Genomic DNA, 13,722 nt, shown 5'->3' with positions numbered 1-13,722 from the left:
GAAAAATCTTTGGATAAATCATAAATCTGGTCTAAGCAAAAACAATAACAATAACAAATCAAAAACAAATCTTAGCAAAAAAAAAATCACAAAAACCTAATAACCTTTACCCAATTTTTTCCTCTCAGAACTCTATGCCCCACTCAAATGACTTCACCCTCATAACCATAGAGACAACTCCTATGTCACATATTGATCGCTCCATCCACACATTAGTTTAACCTTGAAAATATTAAGACGTGTCAATTGACTTAGAAAACTCTTAATTATAAAATCCTATTATTGATTTTAAAAAATATTCAAATACAAATAATAATTAATAAATTAATGCTAATAATACAATGTTGTCAACCTCTAGTAATGATATTCGAATTTTCTAAAATTTTTAAACAAAAAACTCCAACCCTTAAGTTTGAATCCTAATTCCACCCCTAGATATGCGAAGCAAAAAAAGTCTATTTTACGTTTGATCATAAGCTATAACCAGCTAGCGCATGTGGTACATATTTAGAAAATGACAATTTACCTTGTTCATTGTACGACATATTTCGTTATTAAATTGAAAATCTTTCTCAAGAGCCCTTGATCTATTGGCTTACTCCAATAAATAAAGAATATTCAGTACATACGGTTTTTCATCTCCTGAGCTTACACCAAATTGGAAATAAAATTCAAGAACAAATTGAATACATTTTTTTTTTTTTTTTGGGATTAATTGTAATCATCCTTCGTGGATTAGCTTGGAACCCTTTTGCTCAGTTTATCTTAGAACACACTTTGCGAATTTCACCTTGAGTGCCAGACTTGAGGCCAATGTTGCTCATCTTCACCATGGACTTTCCGAACTGCACATTGAAGGCATTTGACCCAAGCAAGCTTTGAACAAAACTTCTGATGGAGGCGTCAGTCCATAACTTTTGATCAGACTCGAGTACTCCTCGGCCATTCCTTAAGTTGGAGAAGAAAGATGAGTCAAATCTGTTTTGGCTACCGGTGTCTAGTCCAACACGACTTGTGGCATCTCCATTTTGTGGGCAGAGTGCTCGTAATTGAGGAAGGAAACTGGGGTTGATTGTAGGATCGGCACCATTTCCAGTAGTAGTGAAGTTATACAATCTGTACTGAAAGAACTGGCAAGCTGAAGTTCCAATAGTATGGCCACCTAGTCGATAGTTAATTGAAATGAATAGAAGTTAGATGAAAATGTAATAAACTAGGACACGTACATTTTGGGTAAATCTATAGTTGTAATAATAAAAGATGAGGATTTGAATTGTAGTTCTCGTTAAAAATAAAGTTCTTGACTATAAAACACATGCTTGAACATGTAGCTAGGGATATAAAAAATGATTTATTAAATGATAAAGCGTCGATGCTTACCGACAAGAGTAACAAGATCTTGAGCGTTTAAACCTTTGCTGAAAACTTCTTCTGAGCATCAATGGATTCCGTAAAGCCAGGCAAATCGGTAGTATCAGAAGCCAATGATACCCGACCATCTTTGCGTCCGGTTGGCACCTGCCAATTTGGTCCATTTGTCTACAAGAAAAATGCAGAATATGATTAATTACACGTAAAAACATGTAATATATATAATAATTAATCTGATGAATATATAAAGGCATGAGATCAAGTACCAGAACGACAGAATCACGAGCAGCAAGGGCAAGAATATCAGCACAAGAAACAACACCAGGGCATACAGCTTCAAGCTTAGTCTTGGCATCATCAATAACTTCGTATCCTCTCAAACCAAGGTTAGGTCCGGCTGTTTTCTCAGTGTGAGGCCCATCAATAAGGACAGATGCATCGCAACCCTGCACGAAACAGTCATGAAAGTGCATCCTTAACAATCCAGGAGCCACAGTGGGATTAGATTGGAAATGAGCTTGAACCGTTGAGCGAACAATGGATTCAGCTCGAGGGCATGATTTGGAGTAGAACCCAACACGTGTGGCTTGGCAATGCACGTAAGAAACACTCAAAGCGAGCAAGAGAAACACCAAAAGGGTCATTTGGATCAAACGTGCACTCTCCATTAATGCAATATCAGGATAAGGATTAGGAAGAGATGGAGTGTGTTAAGCTAAATTGGAGGTTTTGTATTTTCAAATTTGTAGTAGCTCTAAGCTTTGCTTGTGGTATTGTGAGAATGAAGGAGGACAATTAATATATTTATAGGATCATTAGAGGTCAAAAGTCGGAGAGAGAGTAAGCAAAGTCTGCTGATCATAGGAAACTTAGAGAATAATTAGATGGCCTGCAAATTTGATAGTAGTAGCTGAGCTCACCTTTGCCTTGTAATGATTCTTGTGGATTGCATGGGCCTATTCCGCGTGAGAAATAGTCCTCGTGAAAGAATTGTCAATATCCAACCAAATAAAATTCATATAAAATTACAAAAAATATAATAAAGAACTGTTATAGCATTATTTTTTTTTTTTTTCTTTCACCGCCAATGCAATTTGCATAAAAAATGGATTGTCAAATTTCAACGAATGAAATAATTTTTAAAAATTAAAGAAATTAAAAAGAAAAAGACAAGAAGGATTAGGATAAACAATGTTGATTGCCTATTCCAAAGTCGCAGCCCCCGAATGATCGGCGCTGCTAACACGCGCAATAACAACGAGCCCCTTCTGTATGTACACCTCTATCCTTAAAAAAGAACTATTTTGTCTCATTTTTTAATCTTATATAAACAATGTTGATTGCCTATTTCAAAGTTTGCCCAAATTAATAATGTTGATGTCCCTATTGCATGAGTTGTTTATGTATGTATCTAAAAAAAAAGGTGTTGTTTATGAAAATGTTGTTATCGAACTATTTTAGGTTTCATTAATTTGTTCAAATTCGTAAGAACATGGCGAGTGTCATGCAATTCAAGAGCCACGCTAATTTCAGATACTTTTGTAGTAAAACATAATTATAACAGCTCTAAATATCTCTCTTTTTATATTTCTGTATATTTTATTTTTTACTTTTTAAGAAATGCCATGTGATTAGAAGCCGTTCCAAATTACATTTATTTCAATGTAAATTGTTTTTGCAAAAAAAAAAATTATTTTTTGTAGTGTTTGGTTGTGTTTTTGAATATGGCTTGAAAAACATTTTCTAGAATTTGACACATAATAAATATTATTTTAAAAAATTCCATTTATATGGAAAAGTAGTAAATGACTAAAATATCTTAGGAACCTCCCAAAATACATCTCAAACCACCAAAATGATGTTAGGGCTATTTTGAACATTTCGGAGGTATTTGGATATTTTTGTTCATTTTGGAGGTTCTTAAGGTATTTTAGTTATTTTGGTGATTTCGAGAGCATTTTTGTTGTTTATATTTTGGTCATATTGGAGATTTTGGGAGTATTTTAGTAATTTTGAAGATTTCTAGAATATTTTAGTAATTTTAGAGTTTCTAATGGTATTTTGGTCATTTTCAACACTTTAGGGGTATTTTAGATTAGGGATGGCAATGGGCGAGGCAAGGCCAAAGGATGGTGTCTTTGCCCTTGCCCCGCATGACGGAGAAAATTTTCTTACCCTATTCCCACCTTTTGGGGCCTTGCGAAACCCCGCCTCACCCTATAAAAATTTACTTTTTATTAATTTTTCCTATAACTATTACAATTTTTTTAATGAAACTTATTTCATTAATAAAAATATACTTGAAATTACAACTAAATTTATCTGATAAAATCAAACTAATTTTTAGCAAAAATTGAATAATATAATCCAAATATTTAACAAGACAATATCACAAAAATATCACACAAAAAAATCTCATATTATAACAAATAACAAAATAGAGGTAGAGAGTCACGTTGGGTAGAATAATATAAGCTAATATTGATATGTTTATTTAAATAGTAATATTTTAGGACATGAAAAATTTACAATTATAATCTTTATCAACGTGAGGCGGAGATAGGGAGGGGCGGGGCAAAATGGGTTTAAAAAGTCTAAACTCATTTCCACTTAATCCTGTGATGCGGGCCTAAAATCTCACTCTATCTATGCCCTCATTACCTTTGTTTGAGGGAAAGGGATGGGAGGGGAACCCACACGAGGCAAAGCGGTGTGAAATGAGTCAAACAGGGCAGGAAAAAATTATCATTCCTATTTCAAATGTTCAAAATGAATTTTGAAAATTTCGAAGGTATTGTAGTCATTTTAAAGGTTTCAATGATTTTTTTTAATTTAATCTTGGAGTTTCCTTTTTTATTTTTGTCATTTTCAATATTTTAGGGTATTTTTTTAATTTTTAAATATTTGAAAGATATTTTAGTTATTTTAAAAGATTTTGGGATAGATAGTACAAAGGGATGATGATCGTAAATGTTTTACCTTTTCTTTTCTTTCCTTTTTTTATGCACAAAAGTTTACAACACTGCTACCTACATTTTTTTGGTCAACTGAATTTTTTTTTTTTTTTTTTTCAGTTTGACCAGAGATTTCAAGCCACTCAAAACACCCAAAAACACAACTTTTTTTTTTTACATCGAAACAAATGCACCCCCAATGGATTTGAATTTCTAAAAATTCAATCTTTTTCTAAGAAGGTTATAAGTTGTTAAATACAAAAACGAGTGGAAAGATCGATTCGGTAAAAGAAAACACTTGTCTTCACCCTGGAACTTGGACTCTTAGAGTATTTAAATTCAATAGTTATAAGTGAGAAATGGAGGATATTAACCCTGGTTCTCTTAATAAGAAAGATCAAATAATATTACTAAACTACAAAAATTTTGATAAATAAAACATAATTTAAAATAATGTTGCACCATGGAGATACCATATATACATATATCAACCTCTAGATTCATATAAAGCTTAGTTGTCTATCCATTTCAAAAAGAAATTGAGAGAATCCTAGTATTAATAAAATGCCGTTAAGCATAATAGTCAACAATACATTATTAATAGGTGAAAATTACGTTTGAGTATCATATAGAAATAGACAAAAAAAAAAAAAAAAAAAAAAAAAAAAAAAAAAAAAAAAAAAAAAAAAGAAAGAAAGAAAGAATAAGAAAAAGTGAGAGCTCTCAAATTAGAGTGATAGCTGATACGTGAAAATATGATCAGCTAGCGCATTTGTACTTAAAGTCAATATTACTTGAAGAGATATTGAACAGATAACGACAAATTTCCATGTTTCATTTATAGCAGCTGTTACTGTGCTTGATCCCTTTCATTGTACAAAAAATTTCGTTATTAAACTGAAAAGCTTTCACAAGATTGATCCTCAATCTATTTGCTTACATCAATAAATAAAGAATGTTCAATACATACAGTATTTCATCTCCTAAGTTTACACCAAATGGAAACAAAATACAATAACAAATTAAATACATTTACGTTTTTTTTTTTTTTTTTTGGGATTAATTGTTATCATCCTTCGTGGCTTAGCTTGGAGCCCTTTTGATCAGTTGATCTTAGAACACACTTTGCGAATTTCACCTTGATGCCAATGTTGCTCATCTTCACCATGGACCTTCCAAACTGCACATTAAAGGCATCTGACCCAAGCAATGGGTTAACAAAACTTCTGGTGGAGGCGTCAGTCCATAACTTTTGATCAGACTCGAGTACTCCTCGGCCATTCCTCAAGTTGGAGAAGAAAGATGAGTCAAATCTGTTTTGGCTACCGGTGTCTAGCCCAACACGCCTTGTGGCATCACCATTTTCTGGGCAGAGTGCTCGTAATTGAGGAAGGAAACTGGGGTTGATTGTAGGATCGGCACCATTTCCAGTAGTAGTGAAGTTATATAGTCTATACCTGAAGAACTGGCAAGCTGAAGTTCCAATGGTATGGCCACCTAGTTGTGACATATATAAATGAATATGAGTTATTTGAAATGTAACAAGCAACTAAAGCACGTATTTTTGGGTCAATCAATAGTAATAATAATAAAGAAAGAGGATTTGAATTCTATTTCTCGTAAAAAAGAACAAGCAATATCACTGCTATAAAGCTCTTGACTGTAAAACGCATACTTGAAAACATAGATAGTGATATAAAAAATGACTTATAGAATAATTATGCATTGATCATGCTTACCAACAAGGGTAACAAGATCTTGAGCATCTAAACCCTTCGCTGAAAACTTTTGCTTTTGAACATCAATGGAGTCAGTAAAGCCAGGCAAATTGGAAGTATCAGAGGCCAATGATACCCGGCCATCTTTGCGTCCGGTTGGCACTTTCCAATTGGGTCCATTGGTCTATAAGAAAAATGGAAACTATAATCAACGACATTGACACATACACTTGTGAACACATAGAATGAATGTATAAAAGCACGAGATCAAGTACCAAAACAACAGCGTCACGGGCAGCAAGGGCAAGAATATCAGCACAAGAAACAACGCCAGGACATGCAGCTTCAAGCTTAGCCTTGGCATCATCGATAACTTCAAATCCTCTCAAACCAAGGTTAGGTCCAGCTGTTTTCTCAGTGTTAGGCCCATTAATAAGGACAGAAGCATCGCAACCCTGCACGAAGCAGTCATGAAAGTGCATCCTTAACAATCCAGGAGCCACAGTGGGATTAGATCGGAAATGAGTTTGAACTGTTGAGCGAACAATGGATTCAGCTCGAGGGCATGTTTTGGAGTAGAACCCAACACGAGTGGCATGGCAATGCACATAAGAAACACTCAAAGCGAGCAAGAGAAACACCAAATGGGTTGTTTGAATCAAACGTGAGCTCTCCATTAATGCAATAACAGGATAAGGAGCAGGATAGAGTGTGTTAAGCTTTTGCTAAATTGGAGTTGTATAGTTTGTAGTTCAGGTTTACAAACGTAAAAGGTTTTTCTTTGGCTTGTGGTGATGTGTGAAGGAGGCAAACTAATATGTTTATATAGGATGTGAGGTCAAAACTTGGAGGAAGAGTAACCAAAGTCAGCTGACAGAAGTATTAATTACTTCGAATATATTTAGCAAAGTAAAGTTAGGAGAATTTTTCTGGTAGCTGGGCTCGCCAACAAAAGGAGGCTTTGTTTTGTAATGTATTATAACTATCGTGCATGGCACTATTCCACGTGAGAAAGTCCTTTTGATTCTGTGAAGGAATTGTCAAAGTCCAACCAACAAGAAAATAATATAAAATTATAAAACATGGGAATTGCAGAGCATTACTTTTTGCACCGCCAAGACAATTTGCATAAAGTGGATATAAATTAAAATAGACAGGGATTATACCACGTTTCGACAAAAATAAATAAATAAAACCATAATACCACAATGTTCTATTAAAAAACGAAGTGCAATACCTAAGTGATCTTAAATGGTTCTTAGATCCGGACTGGACCGTACGGTCCAACCCAATTAACCGTGAACCTATCACTGTTGCGGTTTTATTAGAATTAAGAACCTTTCAATGCGAAAAAAAACATTAAACCGCTCGAACCGTGGCCGATTTTTGCAGTTCGCACGGTTTCATTTTTTCATTTCTGGAACTCATTTGTAAGGAAAAAAAACAAAGAAGAAGGAGAAAAGGAAGAAAGACAACTACAAATCAGGGGTGGAGCCACAAAGTAGCTTCTTCTCTGCCTGTCTCCACTACTTTGTAATGACTTAATACCTCTCTTTTTTTTGCTGAACACTCTTCTTCTCTGTCCATCTCTACTACTCTGTAATGACTTAATACCCTCTCTTTTTTTTGCTGAACACTGTTATGTTTGTGGCTTCTCACTTTCTCTTTCTTTGCTTTGTATTTCTTTTTGAAGTTTCCTAAGCTCTCCACGTGACTACTGACTAACACTAGCATTGGAAATATTGAAAATTTTTAATTTTTGAATAAAAGATGAGTTGAATCCATTACTTATTTTCAGCTTTGTCCTTTGAGCCCAATGTGATGTGAAATAATGTACATGTATTTTAAACAATGCTAATATTACAATATTTTAAACAAATTTTTGCTATAATCTGCCATGTGAAGAATTATGAGTGATGAAAATGTAAACCCACATACACCCACAATTTTTTTCACCGCTCACAACTCATTATATAACAAGTTATGGCAAAAGTTGTGTGAAATATTATAATAATAGTATTACAAGTATTGCTATAATATTTAAAGTTTTTTTTTTTTGGAAATAGATATACTTATACTTATAATTATAAATTATTATATAATTATTTTAATTTTTAAATTATTAGATGATTTAAATATTTTATTTTATATGAGGTAAGTGTCCTTCTCATTCTTCTATTATAATAATTATTATATTGTTATTATTATCATTATTATTACTATTATCACAAGTTTTACTAGTTAACATGTAAATAAATAAAGATATACTCTATTTATATTTGCTTAGGATTTGACATTTCTTATTTATCTTGTAAAAATTATAATATAAAAATTATTTGGAAGATAGATATCTATATTAAATTAGTTAATTTTTCTATTTTTATTAATTTAATGTTTTTATTAATATTTTAAATAATTATTAAATTAATTATGGCGTCATCACGGTTCGACCTTGGTCTAACCTCAATTCGACCTCAAAAACCTTGAATCTCTTCATTTTACGGTTTAATAAATGGTCCGAATTTGAAAACTATGATCTTGATAGAGAAGCATTATTGGTAAAAAATAAATAATGAAGTTGATTCTTAAAAAACAAAAGTTGATACTTTGACGATTTCCATCTAATATTCTTATCCAAATGAGTCCATTTTGGGGAAGGATATCATGAATTTATCATGCGAAGACGATAATCTTGTAAAATAAAATAAAATTGGATAAGATAATAAAAAAATAAAAAATAAAATTGAATTACTTCATGATGAATTTAAAGATTATCTTTGAGTGACTTGAGAATGTAGCAAAAATTCTTTGTTTTACGGATTTCCATGAAATAGCAATATTTTGGGCAATAATGAGGGTGCCATGGTGAACTTCCATACGCTTTGCTTCAAGCTTGAGGTGACCATAAATATTTACAAAGGTCTCAATATTCTCACTTTGAGTCAAAACGAGCTTTATTTACCCTTAGGTAAGATTCAACAATGAATGTATCACAATAGTAACCTTTATGTTACGGATCAGGCAGAAAAAATTTTGAGATGCTCAACCATAGTCTATGACATACTGCTCAAATTTCAACGTAAGGGAACACAACCGAATTGTTGATGTCCTCCATAAACAATTTTTAGTTGGTTCCGCATTTCTTAGATAGTTGGATAGTTTTCAAATTCCCTAATAAAATCATTGAGTATGCTACTAAGAATAGTCACGCACCGATCTTTCTCAATCCAATACTCATAAGCCTCTATATCACGATGATGTTGGGCAGTGTGGGATCTTCCTCTACCACATATTAATGTTATATAGTCATCGTTAATGCTTTAAATATCGTCGCTAATTATAGTAGCAACGAAAAATGTTGTCGCTAACTAAAACCCTCTATTGTCTCTTTTTTTTTTTTTTTTTTTCTTTTTCTTTTGTAACTGATTTGAGAGTTTTAAATTACTTTGAAGGTTTCAAGGTAATTTTGGTCATTATATAAGTTTGGGGGTATTTTGGTCATTTTGACGAGGTTAATGGTATTTTAATCATTTCAAATATTTTAAAGGAATTTGTGTCATTTTAAATATTTTAAGAGGCATTTGGAGGATTTGATATATAAATGAATAAATCATATTGTATCAAAATTATTTTGGCCACATATTAGTGACGACAACCTTTGCCTTAATTAAAAGATCCCTTATAGCGATGAGCTAATTCGTTGCTAATATATAATCTGCTTCCCTCCAATAATTTCCACCACTATTGGAGAGTGAAAATTTTCCCCTCCATTATATTTAGATAGATATGTTTGCGATGACATGTTGTGTCGTTGCTAAAAGATGATCATCAGAGATGACAAATTATATCATCGTTAAAGATAATATATTTACTATATATTTTTGGCCACATATCTGTGACGAAACACAAAGTCATCACTAAAGATGATTATTAGCGACGATAGGTGTCATTGTTAAAATAAACCTTATTTTAGCGATGTACATGTCATCACTACAAAATTTATTGTAGTTGCTAAAAATTTCCCTAAATTTTTCAAAAGTAAATAAAATTCCCTCCATAGCATTAGCAACTACTTATTAGCGACTACCTTAGTGTTGTTGCTATTATACATTTATTAGCGATGATCATATATTATCGTTGCTAATGTGTGCCTAATAGTGACGACTTTTTGGTCGTCACTAAAACTTTGGTCACAAAAGACCAAAATTCTTGTAGTATCAAGTTTGGATATAAAAAGAAAAATTAATAACAAAGCACTTTTCTAAACTCACATTGGGGAGATATTTTACATGTAAAACTCATCTTCTTAATCCTATTATATAGAATTCCAATAAAAATTTCAAAAACACTTATTTATCTAATCATGAGTAGATCGCATTCAGTTGTTTTAATTCAAGTAAATTCAAGTATTAGTGATAGTAAATACTCTTACACTAGATTGGAGTAAATGATATTCATAATACAGTCCAAATATAATCAATATTACAGTGTTATCATATTTGATTATGTTCAAAACACTATAAAAAAAAAAATGCGAAATTTGTATATTACAACATTTTTGCATCATATAGCATTAAATTCAAACCATCCAAAAAACTATTTATAAACCAAGACACTGCATAATATCATTTAACAGCATATCACTACCACTTTCTTTTTTCCAAAATCTTTCAATTTAATGTTGGAATGCATTAGCATGTTGTTTATGGATTAGAGGTAAGATATGGTAGTATCAGAAAACCTAAGTTCTTTATAGATTTTTAAAAGAGAAGATATGGACACTTATATTTTTTTTTATTTACAAAGAAATCTTAGTTTTATTTTTGTGTAATAAAATTAATAAACCAATTGCATGATTAGGTCATATTCTAATTTAAAAATGAATAATTTCAATTTTGGTTGATCTTGTAATATTTTCTAACATAAAATCTTTAAGTTTTCACAATTTACACATCGTTGTTTTAAAAAATATATTTTTTAATCGATGTCAAATTCTATTTTATATATTAAAATCCTATTAGAATCATTCTATTTTATATTTCCTTTAGGGTATAAAATATAGAGTTCATTATGCAAATTTAATTACGTAAAAATTTGAAAAAAAAACATAATTATAAAAATTGTCTATAAAAATTACCTTGATTATTAAATTTTATATTTAAAAAATTAAAAGATTAAAAATTATCTAATAAACTTTTCATGCATAACACTAGTTACTAACTAGTGCTGAACCCACGCATTTCTATTTAAAAAAGCTCAAACCCATACTGTTAGGGTTTAGAATATGTAAAACTAAAAGATCCTCTAAACCTAAAACAGTGCGATATATCCCTAGCTACTTGAACTCCTATTTTGCATTTCATTTGTTTTTCAATGGTTGAGACCTAAATCAGCACTATAAACATCATTCAAACAAGAATACTTCAAAGAAAAGGCGAACAATGGAGGAAAAAAAAAGTGTGCTATATAAAAAAAGCAGCCATATAAGATAAAATAATTAAAGGCAAAGTACTAGTTAAGCCCGTGATCATAAACATAAACATAAAAGGAAATTTTAGTCAATAAACATCATCAAAACAAAATAATAGAAAGAAAGAAATGGTACGAAATTGAAACTAGTAGTGATCAAACTTTACCAACCAGCGAAGATCAAAAAGAACATTGAAGTGTGAAAGCATGCCATCAGTGAAGATCAACAGTTTGTCACCCATCAAACTATATAGATGGCAGCTATAACCATAGTTACCTGCAAATATTGTAATATTAACCAGAATACGAAGAAGCATTAAGTGAAAGGAACGAGGTTACTATGAAAAACATTAATCTCAAACTTCTCAGTAAGGAATTGATGCATCATGCTTGCAGGGACAAAAAGATAATCTCATAGGTACAGAAAAGTCATGTAAAAAAACGTACAAAGATTGAAGACATGCTAGATCTAATTCTTGGAATTAAGGAACTTTGTATGAAGAAAAAAGGAAGAAAAGAGAGCAAAACATAGATAGTGAGAGAAGATATCAAAGAACGTTGTGTCTAATTCAAACACTGCTAGTTTTTAATATATTATTAAACATGACCTAAATAAAAATATGACACAACATACGAACTCCATGCACTTGTCGCATAAAGCTTAAAACTCGTAGATATGTGTCAAAACACACGCGTCTGGTTCCTTATGTCTGCATGTTAAAAGGGGAAAATATATCATGAATTGAATATATGTTTCCCCTCTTTCACATTTGGTTAGTTCTATTGATGAGTGGGACCCACCAACTGTGAGAGAAGAGAAGCATATACTCGATATAAGGTATACCTTCTCATCAATATGAGAGATCATGCTCAGTTGTGCGACATCGAATTAAAACTCTCAGTAGAGTGCAGAGTCAAGAATTTTAGGTTGGAGAACATGATTGCTATATTAATATATTATTTAAGAGACACTTCCACATGCGCGCGCACACACACACACACACACACAAAATAATGTCTTAAGAAAAATTTCATCTTTTAAACTCCAATGATTATATAAAAGCCAACAAAAAGTTGTACAATATCAAGTTGAAACTCTCAGTAGGAATTTTCACTACAAGAAAATAGTCTTATTGCAACGAAATTTTTTGTTGCAATAAGATTTCATATTGTTGCAAGAAACCTCTATTGCAACAAAAGTTTTTCGTTGCCCACTATTGCGATAAAGTCTATGGCAATAGACTATTGCAACAAAAATTTTGTTGCAACAAATTTTTATTGCATTAAGTTTGTTGCAATAAAATAATTTTATTATTATTAAAAATACTTTATTGCAACAAAAAATATTGTTGCTATAATTTATTGCAACAAAACTTTTTGTTGTAATATATACTTTATCGCAACAATAATTTTTATTGTAATAAAGTACCTCTGAAAACTTATTGCAACAAATCTTTTTATTGTGATAGGTCAATAAAGTACGTTTGAAACTTATTGCAACAAAACTTTTTGATGCGATAGGTCAATAAAGTTGTTGACTCAGAAGGTAGCCATATACAAATAACATTACATACGGGGCTAATCATCCAATCAAATGTCGCTTTCTCTTCGAATGGGACCTTCGAAGACGACATTAATTCAAAAGTGACTTTAAAGATGAATTATTCAAACTCTATTTCTTCCTCTCATCCCTCTCTCATCTCTTTCTCATTTTCTCAAACTCTCAGATATCTTCCTCCCATTCCTCTCTCTCTCTCTCTCTCTAACATAGCCATGGCAACTCACTCCTTTGGGCCAATGTGAAGCATTGATCTCATTGAGAGTGTGGGTGCTATTATTGTGGTTATTCTCTTCATTAGCATTATCCACTTCTACTAGAAGAAGTGCCACCTTGCACAACCTGATCAACATGCCAACAACTCCAACTCCAACCTAGAGCTTGGTCCTCCGCGGGAACTCCTACAACAACCTTTTCATGATGATACCAATGTTGGATTCATCACCGCAAAGTGCACTATCTGCCTTGGAGACTTTGTCGAGGGTGATAGGGTTGTTGAGATTCCTACATGTAGCCATGCATTCCATGTTGAGTGTATCCAAGCATGGTTGAGTCAGAGCAACCATGCTACTCCTTGTCCCATTTGTAGGGTAGGCTAGGATCCCTTGAATGTTTAATGATCTAGCTCAAAGAATGTCTTAATTTAATTGCA

The 13,722-nt window shown here is 32.1% G+C and overlaps 2 pseudogenes; both read right to left on the bottom strand.

Annotated features, from left to right (window-relative positions):
* Positions 1-460: 460 nt before the first annotated feature.
* On the bottom strand, positions 461-2,134 carry LOC142643628 (peroxidase N1-like; annotated as a pseudogene).
* Positions 2,135-5,241: 3,107 nt separating this feature from the next.
* LOC142643724 (cationic peroxidase 2-like) lies at positions 5,242-6,825 on the bottom strand (annotated as a pseudogene).
* Between the last annotated feature and the right edge of the window lie 6,897 nt (positions 6,826-13,722).

Source organism: Castanea sativa, chromosome 7 (assembly GCF_040712315.1).
Source record: "Castanea sativa cultivar Marrone di Chiusa Pesio chromosome 7, ASM4071231v1".
NCBI lineage: Eukaryota > Viridiplantae > Streptophyta > Magnoliopsida > Fagales > Fagaceae > Castanea > Castanea sativa.
Note: the sequence above shows the minus strand (reverse complement) of the source record. Positions and strands in the feature narration are given on the sequence as shown.